The following is an 11659-nucleotide window of genomic DNA, read 5'->3' on the forward strand; positions in this document are numbered from 1 at the left end:
GATCAAGGTGAGGGGGATTCTCCTGCTACAGCCCTTCCTCTTGTTGCTAGGGCCTTTGCTGAGGCCTCAATCTTCCTTCTTACGAACCCGTTGAGGTTCACCTCATCCAGTGCCTGAGCCGTGATGCTTTCGAGTAAAGGCACATTGATCCTGGACATGATGCTATTGTACCGTTGACTCGAAAATAGGGTATGCATCATTTTTGCATGCAGTTGAATCTCTGGATCAGGGATGTCTGCCAAGTTGACTCTATCGTTGGTGTGGACTTTCACTTTGTCCATTCCCAACATGGCGTAGACGTCCCTTTTCAGCTTCTTCTCCACCTTGTTCGGAAGCCCCAGTGCTCTTTCTATCAGTTCAGGGGTCAGTTCAACCTGCACCTGTTTGGTGGCTTCCGCGTCCCGCACTGTGATGGTGCCCCTGTTTTTGTTGAAGGTGCGTAGGAACTCGGCGCACAGGGTATAGTTTATCCTCTGGCCCACTGCTTCCAGATACCGTTGTAAGTGGCATTGCTCCATGATCCCTCGTACCGCTGGTTCCTCAATAACCACATCTTCCAAGTTGAATATGTGGCGGAACTTCAACTGATTGAATGCTCTGGTTTCCACCGTGAGGCCGTACCGCACATGTTCTTCCTCCGAGAAAGGGAGTTTGCCTGCTTTGTCTTGACCTGCCATGGTCGCCACCTGTACATTCAGTCAATTCACTTCTTAGTATTTTTGGCAACCAATTCGTAGGACGACCATAGCAGATTTTATCATTTATAACTATGATTTTTTCCTTTCAAACTTCTATCACCTATTTCTGCATGGCATTTTAATTTGGAGCCTTTTCATGCTTGGTTCACTCTTTAGTTTTAACTTTCATGCTTGGTTTGCTTTTTAGTTTTATTGCCCCATCCCCCTTGTGGAAAAGAAAAATCCATCCCAGGATTGGAGGGGGGCACTGGTACGCCGGAACCTGTGCCGCTGCCTCCTATAAAAGGGAAAGGAAAAGACCCAGTCAGACCCGTCTCCCCTCTTCTCGTACCACCCATGCAAGCCACTCCCCTCAAGGTGACGCCCCCTACCACAGCCGCCCTAATGCACACCCCAAAGATCGACGAAAGCAATGTAGTCACCTGGTTACAATTCTTGGTGGAAAGAGAGTTGGCAAGGGAAGCAGCCGGGGCCACCCCAGTCTCAGGTGCCAAAAGAGCAACGACGGCCGAGCTGGAGCCAGGGCCAGAAGTGAAAAGACAAAAAGTGGAGGAGCTTGCCACCACTACGATCATGTCCCACTCTCCATCTCCAACAGGCCAGTATGATGACTATGTAAAGGAGCTACTCGCGCAGTTGCAAACGGCCAGGCAAGAAAGGAGGGTGGAGGTGGAGGAGCTGGCAGCGGAGCGCGAATCACAAGCTACCCTCCAACTGGACAGAGTAAGGCAAATAATAGAATATCAAAAGGAAATCGCTTTGCTTAGGGAGGAGGCCAGCACCAAGGAGGCGGAGGAGTTGAAAACCCTGAAGGAGCGCGACGCTACCTGGGAGGGACGAAGGAAAATCCTAATGGAGCATCTCACCAGGGAGAGGGAGACAAATGCCCACCTTCAGCGCAGGAAGGACCAGCTATCTGCAACCAACTTGGAGACGCAGAGTCAGCTTGAGAAAATTAGACAAGACGTTGCAGAGTTGGATTAGTTAAGGGAAGAACAGGTGCGCAGGTTGTAGGCGACGCGAGACCAACTCAACGAGCAGATCGCAGAGGAGCACCGAGAGTAGTCCCGCTTGCGCCATGAGCTCGAAGCCTAGCAACAGCAATTTATGGCGATGACCCTCCGACAAGGGGAAAGCCTGGAAGACATGGAGAGGCGGGAAAAGGAATGGTCAAATCGTAACGAGCAGAGAGTGCGGAACTTAGCACGCCGGCTGGCCAAGGCTGAGAGAGACAAAGTGATGGCTGAAAACCAAGCAGAGGCAGCCCAGCTTGCTATGATAGCTCAGCAGCGCACTTTTATCAACACGCTGCTCCACACCACCCACTCAAAAACAGATGAGGCCAATGATCAGTTGCAGAGAAAGCTAACCATTGCGCGCAGGGCCCTCATGGCAGGCCTGCATGTACCACTGCAGCTAGGAGGCCCGCCGCAGAGCCTAGAGGAACAAAGAAAATATCTGGCACAAGTAGGACTGACAACACAGGAGATGGAGGACCTTGGGTTCACTAAGGAGAAAACACATGAGGAGGAGCAAGCGGAAGGGGGTGAGCCAGAGCTTGACCTAGGGCCTCAAGGAGAGGAATATGTCCTGCCACCCCCTCAACCCCAACAAACCGAAGTGCCACCCCATGACACATCTGCCGAGCGAAGAGCGGCCCACACCACCCGAAGGAAGGAAATGGTGGAGAAGGAAAGAAGAAAACTGAAGGCCAGACCTGCTCCGAAACAGCCTGCCCCTTTCCCGCTGCGCACCCAAGACACCCCCGCTGAGTACCACGCTGAAATGATTATCTGGGAGGAGCAAGAGTATAGCCGGGACCCCTTCGACCTACGCTTCGAGTTTCCCACCGCCTTGAATAGGGTGTTGCCCATTCAGTTGGTGGAGGATGTCATCGCCATGGGGGCCCGACTCAAGGCTAAATGGTTAGAAGAGCGTGAGGCCCACCCAACTGCTTGGGGGGCCGAGGACCGCGAATTTTGGCAAGACAAAGTCCTCCAAGTACCTCACACAGTGGAAGGCTATAGTTGCCAACCCACCTGGAGGCAGCGCATTTTTGACGTCAACTTGGAGGCGTGGATGGCGTTTTGCAACACCCTCCCTTCGGAAAGGAACGACCCCACCTTTATGCTGTATCCTCGAAGGGTAGGAGTGGATTTTAACCCGTCCATCCACGGCAGGTTTGGCTTCCCCGTCATTTATAATGCCAATACCACTTCCCATAGGAACGCTCTTCTCTTCACCCTGCCTTGTACAGCTCTATAAATAAATTCCTTAACGAATTCACCTCCTGCCCTGACCCAGCATTCATCACCACCTGTAACTACCTTAGGTTAATTAGAATCCTAGTACACCAGGAACCTGCACCCCAAGAGCGCCACCTTCCACCCCTCTATTTTGACCCCAATGCCATAGACAGCACCACCATGACTCGTCTCATGATGCGTGCTGCTCTTTTGCCATCCTTCTGTGATGCACTGCTGGAAGACATGAATGACAGCAAATTCACACAGTGCAACCACCCCTTTCTCTCCACCACCACCCTCAAAACCCGCCTCCACACTAAAGGCTACTTGCTAAGCCGGAAATTCCTTAACAAGGCCCCCCGCCCTCCACCCACCCTTTCCCACCATTCGAATGATGAGGAGTAGAACTCCCGTTATTCCTTGTACTGTTGCCTCCATGTAACCACGGCAAAAAAAAAAAAGAAAGAAAAGAAAAGAAAAGAAAAGAAAAGAAAGCAAGCTTCGACGACAATGGCACACCCCTAACGATGCCTCCAAACAAGAGTCAAAGGTGTACTTCATCTCCCCATTACCACAATTCTGCTCCACACGGCCCCCGCCGCCCAGTCTTCTAGCTACGTAATATTTAAGTATGCACACGCACGGCACTCATATAATACCTACACAGAACTAATTCACAGTTTGGGTCCTCAAGTGCAGGACAACACTCTCAGCTTGCTTAGAGTTCGACCTGTCTCCCAAACTAAGTCTTGTGCACAATACAAAGACTAGCACTACCCCTAGGGAGAGACCACCTGACAGGTTTTCAATTGCAGGTGTTGACAACCACAGCCCAAGTGGCATTCGTTCTTCATCAACGTCCAATGCTAATTGCCCACCCAGCATCCGACAAGCTGGAAAAATCATCCTACACGGCATCCCCAACCAACCCCCACGTAACCGGTCACCAGTGCAGGCTCCAAGCCCCTGTCCCCCCGAAGTCTTCAGTGCATACTACCACTTGCTCCCTATGCCAGTAAGTGCCATGGGACTGGCACTCGTCTAGGAGGGGGGTAATGTTAACCCCAACACGAAAAGACGCAGGTTAAAGGCGGAAAAAAGGTAACCCGATGGAAGGAAAAGAAGGAGAAAAGGCCAAAAGCGCAAGGACAACCGTTAAAGGCCAAGGCAACCACGAAAAGGGAAAGGCGCATAAAAAGCGCACCCTAAAATCTTGTAAAAGAGTGCCGGGCTCTCACCCATGCGATTTGTAAATATAGAAGGGTAGTGAAAAGGAAGCAAGGAAGATAAAAGGACAATGGAAAACAGGGCCTAGGCTATGATCGGCCATGTAAAAAAGGGGAAAAGGGGATGACCGCCCAAAAGGGAAGTAGGGTTTTGTATATAAAGTTGAAAAGTGAATGAAGAGCTCATTCTTTTGGTGTGGCAAAACTAGTCTTCTTCTTCCTCTCTTCTTCTCTCCTTCTTGCTTGTGTATGCTCTTGAGAGAGGGAGTGTGAGTGTGTGAGTGTGTGAGAGAGTGAGGAATCAAGAGGGTGAAGCTCTCCACCATCTCCTCTCCCCTTCTCCTCTTCTCTTTTCTTCTCTTTTCTTGCGCGCGGCGCTATGGAGGATGAGGCTTAGAGATGGAGGAGGCTTGAGGATGCTTGAGCTAGCATCAAGAATCGTGGAGCTGACTACATAGGCAAAGACGCCCCACTCAGTGGCGAAGGCGGTCTTGTGCCTATCCGCAGGGTGCACTTGCACCTGATTGTATCCCGAGAAGCCATCCAGGAAACTGTAGGCTTCCTTACCTGCCACCCTCTCAAGCATGTGTTCGGTGTACGGTAAGGGGTAGTTATCTCTCTTTGTCGCGGCGTTTACTTTCTTGTAATTGGCGCACACTCGAATCTTGCTGTTTTTCTTCATCACAATGACTATGGGTGATACCCAGTCCGTGTGCTCAATTTCGTAAATGAATCCGGCTCGCATCAACTTGTCAATTTCCTCCTTGACAGCATGGGCATGCTTTGGATTCATAGGGTATGGTCGCTGCTTGACCGACGTTGCATCTGTTGTCATGGGTATGTTGTGAGTCACAACACTCGGATCTACCCCTCGTAGCTCATCTAAAGACCAAGCAAACACATCCCGATACTCCCGCAAAAGAGTGATGAGGCTGGATTCTTCCTTTGTGGTCAAGTCCTCGCAATGAACACTGGTCGGGGTGTTTCTCGTTCCAGGGCTAGGTTTACCTCCTTGACCTTGGCTGGCCCTTCGATGGGTTCGCGGGTTTGCCCTTGGCGCTTGGCATTTAGTAGAACCACCACCTTGTCCCCTCTTTTGAATTTCGAAAAGCGCTTAGGGAGGTCTTGTGGCTTCCTTTGTTCCTCTGATCGCACATCGTTGGGATGCTCTGCTTCATTCTGTCGTAACCGTCGGCGCCTCAGGTGGATGGGTAAGTCTCCCCTGGTGCGTCTGGTCATGGGTGGCCTAGGGATTTCTGGGTCATCCTCTGAAGTAACTTCAGATTCAGAGTCGAATTCCCCATTTTCACTAGAGAAGGTAGTCTCCCCTGGCGGCCGCAGTTCGGATGGCAACTCGGTTCTAAGCATTGCTGCCGTTTGTGGTTGGGTCAGGCCGGCCTGCTTAAAATCCACAGCTCCCATCTGTTCCAACCAAGCACGATCACATTTCGCACACATGACTCCTTGGTCCATTCTAAGGGCCGGCCTCGGCTGTGGTTTTGCATCTACTCGGATTTGCTCAATCTCTCACCCTTAGGTGTCATATTCTACGGTGTCCATCTCACCCTCACTTCCTTCATCGAAGGGTTGGCAATCTTCGTATTCGTCGCTGAAATCCGCCTCGCTGGACTGCTCATCATCCCCCAAGGCATGCTCTGCCTCATTTTGTTGGTCGGGGACCAATGCCCAGTTGTATTCGAGATTTAGTTCGTATACTCTGATCCACTTCCATTCGGGTTCTTCCAAGAGGTCTTGGAGTGGCTTGAGATTGGCGGTTGCGTTGCGTGCCAGTCGGTCCGTTAGGTGCCCCAGTATTCCTTGGAGTTCTCTCCTATTGGTTGGCACTTGGGAGGCGACAGGCTTAGGCCCGTCATGGAGGCTTGTTGCCATCATGTAGACAAGTGTAGGCTGTGTTTCTCTTGGCTTGCCAATTGTTTTGACAGCCTGCTCGTACGCTTCATGATCTGAGAACGGCAGATCAATTGTAGCGAGAACGTGCATCCAATCCCGCTCGTCCTCTGGGCAAGGGATATACTTCGTCAAGGACCCATAGGGTTCCTTGTTTTGGGTGGTTCCTTTGAGTAGAGTAGAGATGGCATCCAGGTCGACTGGTGAGGTCTTTCAAGTGTCCATCTCTATTCTCACAGCGTTAGTTCGGTTGCCCAGGAAGATCAGGCTGTTACCCCAGTCTTCGATAACTCTGGCATTGTGCATCCAGGGTCGACCCAATAAGATATCATAGTCCACTCCCTTCATGACGATGAAGTCGACAGAGAACTGGACTCCTGCAATCTTCACTGGCCAATTCTTCAAGACCCCGAATGGTCTCACTCGCATGCCATTTGCTAGCATGACGTTAATACGAGCAGTTTCGACAGGCGGGTTTCCCCACTTCTGTAGCACTGCATGGTTAAGCACACTGACCCCAGCTCCTGTGTCTACGATCCCCTTCCTCGTTGCGTCCCCCAGGGCTAGGACTGGCAGGACTGCGTGCATTTCCGAGCCCTCCCAGAAGGTGTTGATGTGCAAGGATTTAGGGTCTGAGTGTAGTGTCAAACTTGGTAAGTGCGTTTTTGCATCCTGGTCTTGAGCATTTGCCGGAGCTTGCTCGTGTGGTCTTTCGACCCACTGTTTGAGGTCCTGCCATAGGGTAGAGTGCTGCCTGAGGAGCTCTCCCAGTCCAACCGTTACAGGGGTGGTCACTAGTGTGGTTAGGAGATTGTTAAACACTCGTCCTTCCCTTTGTTCAGACTGTCCGGGCCAATGGCCACGGCTGTCCTGTGGGTCTGTTACGTCTAGGCTTGGCCTTGTCGGCACGGCTTGTGGCGTAGCAGCCTCAACAGACTTAGGTTGGGGTAGCGATAACGGCGCACTCATGCTGGAGAGGTCCTCAATCTCATCCTCCGTGATGGGTTCGACATCCTTGAGGTGCTGTTGAGCCTTTCTCACCCATTCCTTCACCTTTTCTATGGCTTCCGATTGCCGCCTGGGGTGTGGGTATTCCCCTACCTTAGCGCTTTCCTGTTGGGCAGTTCTAGGGGCTAAAGTTCTCTGCCTCTGCGTCTGAGACTTTCTTTCCGTGGGGTAAGGTCGTAATGCTGTCGGTTTTTAGTGCGACCTTAGCCTCTGATCTCTTCTTTTTCTGCCTACGGCTTTTCTTTTCTACTGAGGTAGCATCGAGATTGCTAGGTCCTGGCAGAGAGACGCCGGCCTGCTTCGTTTGTGCTCGGGTCATCACTCGTAGGGGGGTGTGGCCTCCCCATCGGGGTTTTCAACACCAAACAGTCCCAGCGGGACAGACGGCAAATTAGCTGAACCAGAAGGCGGCTTCCGTTTTGGGCAATCTATGAAAAGATGAGTGATTCCGCACTCTGCACACCTTTGGTCAGCTTTGTCCCTACTTTGCTGCTCTCTTTCTGGGCAGCGTGATGAGACATGACCGGGATGTCCACACGTCCAACAAGTGACCGGATCCTGTGGCTGCCCTCCCAGGCCTCTACCCCATCTTCGTCCTAGTGCCATCACCGGTACTGGTCGGTAATCCATGAGGATTGCATTGCCCTCGTCATCATGCGAGACGTAAGGGTATATGTAGGTTTCTTCGTCACTGGGCTCCTCTACGTAGTGCACGGGAGCATCGCTCGGTGGGTGGGTCACATAGGGACCAGGCGGTCTAGGAACACCGGTAGGATTTATGTCCAGCCTAGGGACCACTGGCTTTGTGTCGTTAGGTGCTGGTAGGGCAAGCGGGGCTCCCCTTCCGTAGAATGGCTGTGGCCTGTTAGCCGGGTAGAGCTGGCCGTAGGGCTGCGTGTATGGTAGTCTTCGTGGTAGTCTGTAGTGTGCGGCATCATGGCCGAACCTTCCGCAGTTAGCGTAGGGTCTTGACCTAGGGCCTTGACATTCTGCTGGCAGGTGGTTTCCTTCACAGTACACGCATTGGACGTGCAGACGCGTAGGTCACCTTAACATGTCTTGTATTTTGGCCAGTTCTGTCTTGACCTCGGCCAAGCCGTGGTCCGTCTCGATGGCCTTCCCCTTATCGTGGGACGATGCATTGGATCGCTCGCTAGAGGTTGGCGTTCGTTCTAAACTTTGTGGGTTGATTTCTTCTAGGTTCGAGCTCCTGGAGCTCCGCTCTCTTAGCTGGTCATCGACCCTAATGGCTTCCTTAAAAACCCTAGCCACTACGTCCCGTTGCAAGCTCGAGTTGCATGCTAGTGCTTTGTACAATTCTTCATCCCGAATCCCGCTGATGAACACGGTTGACACTGCCCTGTCAGTCGGTCTTTCGCCCAAGGGGATTCTCTTAAGGAGGCTTCTCACATGGGTCACATAGTCGCGGATGCCCTCGTTCTCCTTCTGCTTGACGTTCATTAGACGCACTAGCAGGTTGTCAGAGTATCCAGGTTCGGCAAACCTCTTGACAAAAAGGTCCTTGAGGTTATTGAAGTTGGCTCGTTCTATAGCATCTAGGCTCGTATACCACATCCTACCCTTATCGCTTAAGCAAAGTCCGAATGCTTGCGAACGTTGGGCCTAGTCGTTGAGGCCATTGGCTTCGCAGACCTGCTCAAACTGTTCGACAAAGCTGTATGGGTCGTCCAATGGCTGGTACTTGTCGAGTTGCTTAGCGACGATAGGTATTTTGGCTTGGCTCTTTGAACCCTGGGTTGCCCCTAGTCCTGCAAGTAGCGAGGTTGCTAGCGTAGCGGCATTTTGTTCCACCGCAGTGTTATCGAGCAGCCATTTCATGAGGAGCTCGCCCAGCGTCAGGTCTTCCTCGAGTGCTCTTTCCTAGTCTGTTCGGTTTCGGCCAGCCAAGTTCAACACTCGCTGCACCTCATGCAGCTCCATGCTTTACCTTAGGCTCCTGGCTTGTTGGTCCCTATTATAGTCTGCTATGCCCTGCAATGCCTTGCGGGCTAGCCTCCTCTCCTCCTCTAGGTTCGCAATGATTGCCTCCGCCATCCTGCCATGGTGTTCATACCTGGCATGTGCATCGTAACTGCTCACCATTTGCTGTATGGCTTCTGGAAATGCGCTAACATCTAGCTCTCCTGCAAACCGATGATCCGATCCTCCCTCTGTCATGGTGGAATTCTCGCGCCTGGTTGTAAGTCAGATCCTCGTCGTTGTCGCTCCTTGCTTGATCCTACCTTGCGCTCTGTGCGTTTGCTTACCCTTGGGTTTTCTCCTAGTGGTGGGTTTTTTTGGGTAATTTATCTGAGTGAGTTCTTTTTAATTTTTGAATGCAGTGCTCAACTTAGGGTCACTCGTGAGTGTGTTGTTCCTCATGCACTCGTGCTCAATCAGGCTTTCGACTTTCCTAAGTGTTCTTTAAGTGCCGAAATCCAATCAGAGTGCTGTGAGTGATTCCCCGGCGTCTTACTCACCCTTGCTCGTTTTGGGCCTGACAGGCTTTGCTACTCTAGTCCTGGCCGCCTTACGGGTCACAGGGTCCTATGCTGCTTCCTGTTGCTCACGTGGGGGTGGGCCGCTGGGGGAGTGCCCTAGTGTGTCCCTGGATGGGTCAAGTTTTGTTTTGGTTTGACTCTGGGAATCGGACGTCCGATTTACCAGTGGTCCGATTGTGGGGATCGGACCAGGTATGTTAGGGCAAAGTGGGGGTCTTAAGGTCCGTGTGTCCAATTCTCAAGAATCGGACGGGCGAGTGTGCGAGGAATCGGTCCGATTCTAGGCGGTCCGATTCTAGGCAGTTGATCCGATTCTTACTGGTCCGATTATGGATGGGTCCGATTCTAGGAATCGGACCGGACATGGTCCGACCGGTGACGTGTGTTACTTTGTCCGATCGGACCGGGTGGGTCCGAGTCGGAGCGTCCGAGTGGTTGAGTCGGACAAGTTGGTCTGAGTGCCACGTGGCACGTTCGATCGGACCAGTTGCTCCGAGCCTAGTGATTGAACGGGTTGTTCCGATCGGACGGTTGTCCGAGTGTCCGATTCTGGGAATCGGACACTGGGTTGGCCGTCCGATTTCGCCGGTCCAATGAGTTACACACCGATTTGCTCGATTCTCACTAGGTGTATTATCTTGTTGGTCATGCGATTACCCCGCGACAGAGCTGAAGTGGGACAGACGAGGTCGGTTACCTGAAGTCGCCGAATGCGATGTCCTCCTAGCTCTGGTCGATCGTACGGCGGCCCAGCTCGCTTACTCACTCACTCTCTATCTCTCTCGCTCTCCGTTGGTTGGAAATGGGGTCCTCTTGCCCTCCCAGAGTTTGTACCCTGCTAGCTCTGCCCTACACACTACAGGTTCCTTCCCTGGCATTTTCTATGCCGTTACCTTGCATCTACTTCATTTTTTCCCTTTGTTTCCTGTGGTTTTCCCCCTGTTTCACAGCAGCAGCCCTTTGCCTTTTCGTGTGTGATTTCCTACTGCTAATCTATCCTAAACACATCTTGAATCGAAAGCAAAACACTGAACTAATTTCTCCATGTTTTCCAGTCATTAATAACCAGATTGTTCCAAAGCCCTTACATGTTCTGAAGATAAAAAACACCCGACTTCCTACCTACCTCAAGCTCTGTTTCAGGGTGAATGCCCTACTTCGATGCTCGATATGGGGCACGCGAGTGCTCGAGCTTGAATCCGTTGGTCCCGGCAACGGAACCAAAATGTGGGAGCTTTCGCACAACCGCCAAGACCCACGGACCGCTTATTGTTTCAAGCGTTCCAAGCGAGCTCTCATGGCTATCTCTCACCTAGCTGACGCGCCGTCGATCCTACGAATGCAGTGAACTTACCTTGATGCTTGATTGAGTACCCTCCTCTCTCTCACACTTCGGTAGCTCCACGATTCTTGATGCTAGCTCAAGCATCCTCAAGCCTCCTCCATCTCCAAGCCTCATCCTCCATAGCCGCGCACGCAAGAGAAGAGAAGAAAAGAGAAGAGGAGAAGGGGAGAGGAGATGGTGGAGAGCTTCACCCTCTTGATTCCTCACTCTCTCACACACTCACACTCTCACACACTCTCTCTCAAGAGCATACGCAAGCAAGAAGGAGAGAAGAAGAGAGGAAGAAGAAGACTAGTTTTGCCACACCAAAAGAATGAGCTCTTCATTCACTTTTCAACTTTATATACAAAACCCTACTTCCCTTTTGGGCGGTCATCCCCTTTTCCCCTTTTTTACATGGCCGGTCATAGCCCAGGCCCTGTTTTCCATTGTCCTTTTATCTTCCTTGCTTCCTTTTCACTACCCTTCTATATTTACAAATCGCACGGGTGAGAGCCCGGCAATCTTTTACAAGATTTTAGGGTGCGCTTTTTATGCGCCTTTCCCTTTTCGTGGTTGCCTTGGCCTTTAACGGTTGTCCTTGCGCTTTTGGCCTTTTCTCCTTCTTTTCCTTCCATCGGGTTACCTTTTTTCCGCCTTTGCCCTGCGTCTTTTCGTGTTGGGGTTAACAGTGACGAGGAGAAGCTCCTTAAGTCAGAGAACAACTCTCTTAAAGAGAGCAAGGGCT

This window comes from Lygodium microphyllum, chromosome 14, assembly GCF_053477565.2.
Source record: "Lygodium microphyllum isolate KBCC chromosome 14, Lygodium_microphyllum_v1.1.10, whole genome shotgun sequence".
NCBI classification, from domain to species: Eukaryota; Viridiplantae; Streptophyta; class Polypodiopsida; order Schizaeales; family Lygodiaceae; genus Lygodium; species Lygodium microphyllum.